This window comes from Epinephelus lanceolatus, chromosome 13 (assembly GCF_041903045.1).
Source record: "Epinephelus lanceolatus isolate andai-2023 chromosome 13, ASM4190304v1, whole genome shotgun sequence".
NCBI lineage: Eukaryota > Metazoa > Chordata > Actinopteri > Perciformes > Serranidae > Epinephelus > Epinephelus lanceolatus.
Genome location: NC_135746.1, coordinates 20,125,930 through 20,131,929, shown reverse-complemented (window position 1 = coordinate 20,131,929; position 6,000 = coordinate 20,125,930).

The window sequence follows — 6,000 nt, the reverse complement described above, 5'->3', positions numbered from 1 at the left end:
CCCACCTGTTAAAACATAAGTGAACGGGCATACTTCAAGTGCAAAGTTAGTCCACTAAACAAGCTTTTTTTCCACAAAGACCGCCTCATATCGTTAGGATAAATGTCAGAGAACATATAGAAAACGACATGTAAACGTGTTGTCTTACCTTACCGGTGTGCTGCCATGTTTGTTTACCACCTAGCTCTGCTTTCCAAAGCGCGGCCGAAATATCTCGAGAACAAGCAGCGATCTCATACTGTGCCTGAAATCTCATGAGAACAAGCAGCAACAGCTGGAAGGCAGAACCGGACAGTAGCCTGAAAGGTTCATTCATTTATTTTATGAAAGATTTATAGAATAATGGCTGACTTTTTGCCAGACTTCGACTTTGTGGAGGAGGAATTTGATTTTGCAGAGTTTGATGGCCGCCCTTATTTTGAGCCAGAATACACTGATGAAGAGCTTCGTGAAATTGAAGAGCGGAGGAGGAGGAGAGAGAGGCGCAACAGGTAGAGGACGAGAGAGGAGGAATGGCTGCTGCAAGGCTGCGTAGCTCTGGAGATCAGTGGTGTACCTGTGAATGCTGTGCCCCAGTGCCCACAGAAGAGGAATGCTTCTGTTGCAAGGAATGGGACCGGTTGCAGCCTTATTTTCAAGGTCTGGATGTGACCGAGGACGAGACACCTCCACCTGGAGTAACGTTAGTATCCAGCTGGGCTTTATCTAGAGCTCGCGAGATTTCGGCCGCGCTTTGGAAAGCAGAGCTAGATGGTAAACAAACATGGCATCACACCGGTAAGGTAAGACAACACGTTTACATGTCGTTTTCTATATGTTCGCTGACATTTATCCTAACGATATGAGGCGGTCTTTGTGGGAAAAAAGCTTGTTTAATGGACTAACTTTGCACTTAAAGGTTGCCCGTTCACTTACGTTTTAACAGGTCTGACGCTACTATGCACCCTGGCTGTATCTAGGCTAACAGCTAACATGCTAACTATTATTTTTATGTCACTAGTCACTTGAAAGTTAAGTTTATTTACTTTATTAACAAACAAATTTAGTACGATAGGAGACAGGCTGAAATAAACCAAAATTTCCCTTTAAGAGTCCCTAAAGCAGAGGAGAAAATAGCGGAAAGACAAAGGGATCAGAAAAAAATTGCCCAAACGCTGGATGACAGTGAGTAAATGAAATGCTACAGATGAATTTGTGCAGGGAGAATATTTGTGGTCGATTTCATTAGGGGTATGCACACATTTCCCACCAATACTAAGATGTTTGAAGTGATGACTTTGGTCTGTCCCAGCCTTCCATCAGCAGAGTGATCACACTAACAATGACAACTCTTTCACAGTCAGCAGTTCATTTCATTTCCACTGGGTGTCCACACCTTGCAGGTTCACAAAAGGGTGTGTCTGTGACAACCAATTACATCTGTTAAAAGAATGCATTATACCTAGCAATGGGGTCAACCACACCTCCTCACTAAGGTAAAAGTTTCTGTTTCTGCCTTGCTCAGAGTTGCTCTGAGAACTTTCCTAAATCACTCCTAAGCTAGGACTCCTACTCAAAGTTTTTAGGCTAAGTTAGGAGCTCTCTGAGTGTTTGAAATCTGCACCTTAGAAGGCATTCTAAAAAAATTGGTTTTCGTGACATAAACTCTGCTTGTGCGAAAAAGAGGCCAAAATGTAGAAGACTATATCAGTTTATGGAAGTATCTGTGTCGACAGGGCCTTACAGTAACTGGCATGTGTTTTAAAGAACATGTCTTTGCACATTTTTTCACTGACAAGAGCCCACAAGAGGTCAACACTCTCTTCGTCTCTCTCTCTGACCATCTGGCTGGTCAAATGGATAGTGGTCTCAAAAGGTCAAGCAGCGATGGTCCATCATGACCCTGTCAATATCACTGCTGCACTTATCTGTAATGGAAGACACTTTGTGTTGCCGACAGTCAGGTGGGGGGTCGTGGACCGGCTGCTATGAGCAAATGTGTGTGTATGCATTTACATTTGCATGTGTGACTGTGTTCAAATGATTGAAGCGTGATACGCCAGGATCACAGCCAGCACTGCGCCCTTGGAATACTGACCGGTCAAGGGTGCGTCTGCCAACTGTGCGCTGGCGCGAGTGTTTGAGCAACACAATGAAGGACTAAGTAAGTGTGTCGCCTGGCTCTGGGAACTATTACACCCCAAGTCCTTGACACACTGACTAAGTAACACAATGTATGCAGGAGTGGCGGAGCCTATAAAAAGCCTTGTTGGAATGAAAGCGGGGCCGTCCTCCCTGTAGCACACTGCGATAGCGTAGCCCGTCCTGTGCCGGAGCCAGATAATAATGAAACGCTGGTGTCAGACAGGAGACAGGGGGGAAAGAATCAGGCCTGTGGAACAGAGAGCTAATAATAGAAGCTGAAACTGTGTTATTCCCACCACTGGCTGAGGAACCATCATCACACGTCTACACACTCACACAGGGGCTCAGACAGACACACACACACACACACACACACTGGCTTGGCACACAGTTTGAACAGTAACCTGATCAAGCCACCGCAGAAACCAAAGCAATCAAGAATCAAAGCAAATCCAGCATGTGTACAGTATGTGCATGAGCGTGCATGTGCCGCACAAATGTGAGCGTGTGCGGATGTGTGTGTGTGTGCGGGGAGTCGGGCGAGCGGGCCAGAGATAAATGGAAGCAGACTTTGGTGGAAACCACTTTTCCCTCCATAAAGCGAGGAGCGCATGCCTCTGATGTGCCCTACCAGAGAGGAAGGAGAGGAAAGAGGGCCTTTCATTCAAGATGAGGAGATCTGTCTCTTCTCCTTTAGCCCCTCATCGCTCCCCCCCCCACCCCCCCAGCCCCTGGTCTTCACTCCTAGAGAGCATCTGAAGCCCATTCTCTCCCTCTCCCTCCCCTCTCCATCACCCGCAAATATAACAACGTCTCTCTTCGCGACAAGACGAAAGACTTCGCGCTCCTAATTGTACCCAGACGTCACGGAGACGGAAGAGGTGAGCAGTTCGGGAGAGGAGAAGAGGAGAAGAGAAAGGAGTAATGCGAGGAGGAGGAGTCAAAGGGAAGAGAGAAGAAAGGGAGAAATGAAAGATGTGTTTGTTCAGTACCACAGGCTGACACATCTCTCTTATCTCTTGCCCAGCCAAACCATATGCCCCTGGGCCACAGGGATGGGGGAGGGAGGGGAGAGAGATGAGGTGTAAGTGTGTGAGGGTGGAGGGGGGGGGGTTGATAATATGTCCTCACAGGATGTAGAATATCATAAAAGAGGCACATGCGTACAGTCGGTGGAAGTTATTTAAGGTCAGCCAGGGATATAAAGATGAGCAGGAATAAAAGACACTGAACAGATACATGGCGAGGCACTGACTTGAACCGAAGGAGGGGTTCGGCTTTGACCCGCGGGCCCTCTCGATCTCCTACAGCCTCCCAGCCGCCTGTTGACCACACACGCCGCCTGGCACGGCTGGGACGCCAGCGCCACACGACACAAGAGCTACCGTCAAAAGCCTCAGACACTCCAGCAGCAGGAGCCATCAGGCACGGCTGCATGGAGGAAGAAAATCAAACAGTTGTGATTATAAACAGGCATTCACTCTGTGGAAACAAAAGTGGACACAAATTGTGAATGTCAAACACCATTTTGAGTGCTACTGTATTTGGGGAAAAGCTCTGTTTGGTTAGTTTTGTGTTACCGGCGAGAACTCGGAGCCTGCCAAGACATTAACATACAGCGAGAGGTTTGATTTGTTAAGTTGAATGTACACAGTAGTATCCTGACCGGGGCGCTGCGTGCGTGTGCGTGCGTGTGCGTGTGTGTGTGTGTGTGTGTGTGTGTGACTGGTCCCACATGTTCAACTCCAGCTGAACCATTGGTCCGATTCCCCTGTTTATTGACTGGAAGCTGATACCTTTAAGGGCTTCATTCATGCTACATTACGTGACGTAAATTCAATAGCCCAGGCATCATGGTTTGCTCATTCACCTTCTTGCCCTGGGTGATTTTTACATGCTGGATGTCTGCGTTTCCCCCTCACAGAAGCAATTCTGTCTCCCAGCGCTCTGCTGCACAGCCTCATTTCAAACAACACCTCCAGCTCAGGCGGCTATACGCGCCCAGAGGGCCGGTCCAGTTGGTTTTATTTTATTCGGTGTGAGTTTTACGCGCTTTTAATAGGCGCTGAAATTTATACGGTTGGGGATTTTATCTGCTGGATCCCGATGTGCGACTCCACGTTATGTAAACTCATGGAAAGTACGCCGCTTCTAGGAAGAAATCCAAGTGTGTGTGTGTGTGTGCGAGAGTCAGTGTGTGAACCAGCTATCTGCAGCTCACGGTGTGGATTTACTGCGCGCCTCCTGAGTGTACTTCCGACCCATCTCACACACACACACACACACACACACACACACTCGCTCACACACCCCTGGGTGCGGAAGGTGCGCCCTTTATCACTGTGACATTTCCATTTAACACGCAGCCCAAGAGCTCTTACATTCACATCCATGTTTCCTGTGCCCCATGCTGAGGCACAATACCAACCACTTAACATTTAGCGATGGCAGATCAGCCCTGAATTCTTCCACTCCCGACACAGCCATGGGAAAGCTCATTATTTATCTTTGATTTAGAGCGACAAGAGTTATGACGGGACCGCGGCCTGCTACCGAGAAACAAAGGAAGCGCAGGCTTACTGCTGGTTTATGGGGAGCATTAAGGAACAGTTGTATCTGCACTGAACTTAAGTGTTGAGCTGCAGTGAATGCAAGTTATGAGCCTGGGCATGTGTGCAGAGAGGTTCCCCACATCTCCACAGATAAATCTGAGGGGTCACAAGAGGATTAAAGGGATAATGAAGGTAAAAACACATTTCTGTTGCACAAATTTACATTTGTTTTACAATGTATTCATTTATTTTGTCCAATTTGATGAAATACTGGATACCTTTTCAGCCCCCTAGAAATCCTTCAAGTGTGACAATCTAAGAGGGAAAAACATGGCTGCAAGCAGAACTTTCATTATCCATATTTTTCCTTTCCCATTGTTTTCCCTTTTTCCCATCACAATGTCCCACAGGCAGGAGCATAGGTTTTCATTCAACAATGGTGGAGGACACCTATGAAACAGAGTTTGGTTCCACCGCCAGAAATTTTTGCGCAATTTCCTGCATTCTGGTGAATTTTCATGCACCAAATTGTGCCTTTTCTGCATCAATTTATGGTGTAATTCTCTTTAACAAAAGTAAAAAATAAAAGTTTACTCAGTGTCAGTTCAGTTGTACCTCTGTGTAACAATATCAGGTTCCAGACTCAGACTGTGATCATGTAGTGTGAATGAAGTTGAACTATTTTACTAATTTCAAGCTAAGATTTTTGTTTAAGGGACTGTTACTTATCAGAGGAAGGGACTGGCTGGGGTATGACTTCATTTTTTATTTTGACCCTTCTCAAAGATAAGAGATGAAGATCAGAGTTTTAAATCTTTCCTTTTGATGTTTGAAAGTTAAAAGTTGAGGATGAAATCCTGGAGTTGAAAAAAGCCTCTTTTTTCCCCACTCTTGTCTTGCATGCTGGTTAGTTGGTGCAAACAGTTTATAAAGTGGCCGTGATGAAATATCGCGATTTTAACCTCAGATATTGTGGTTTATTTTTTTCTGACAGAAGTGTTCGTCACACATTATGTGTTCATGGACTGTCACAAAATTGAAAATCCAGTTATGTTTTCTGTTTTTACTGTTTCTGTCTGTGATGAATGGTGAAATTTTGGCATTTTTTTAAAAAAAAAATCTTGCTTTGCCTGGGGCCACTTTTGTGAAATGACAGAAGGTCAGGGGCCGGTCGGCACCCCTGCACATGTATGCAGGGGTGTTTAAAGATTTAAGGATATTCAGTTCTTAGTCTGGATGTCTGTCAGGGGATCTGCTGGGATCCTCCCCTGGTACTTGTTTTGATAAAAAGGCTCTATTTTGATGCTTTTTTATTAACTCTGGC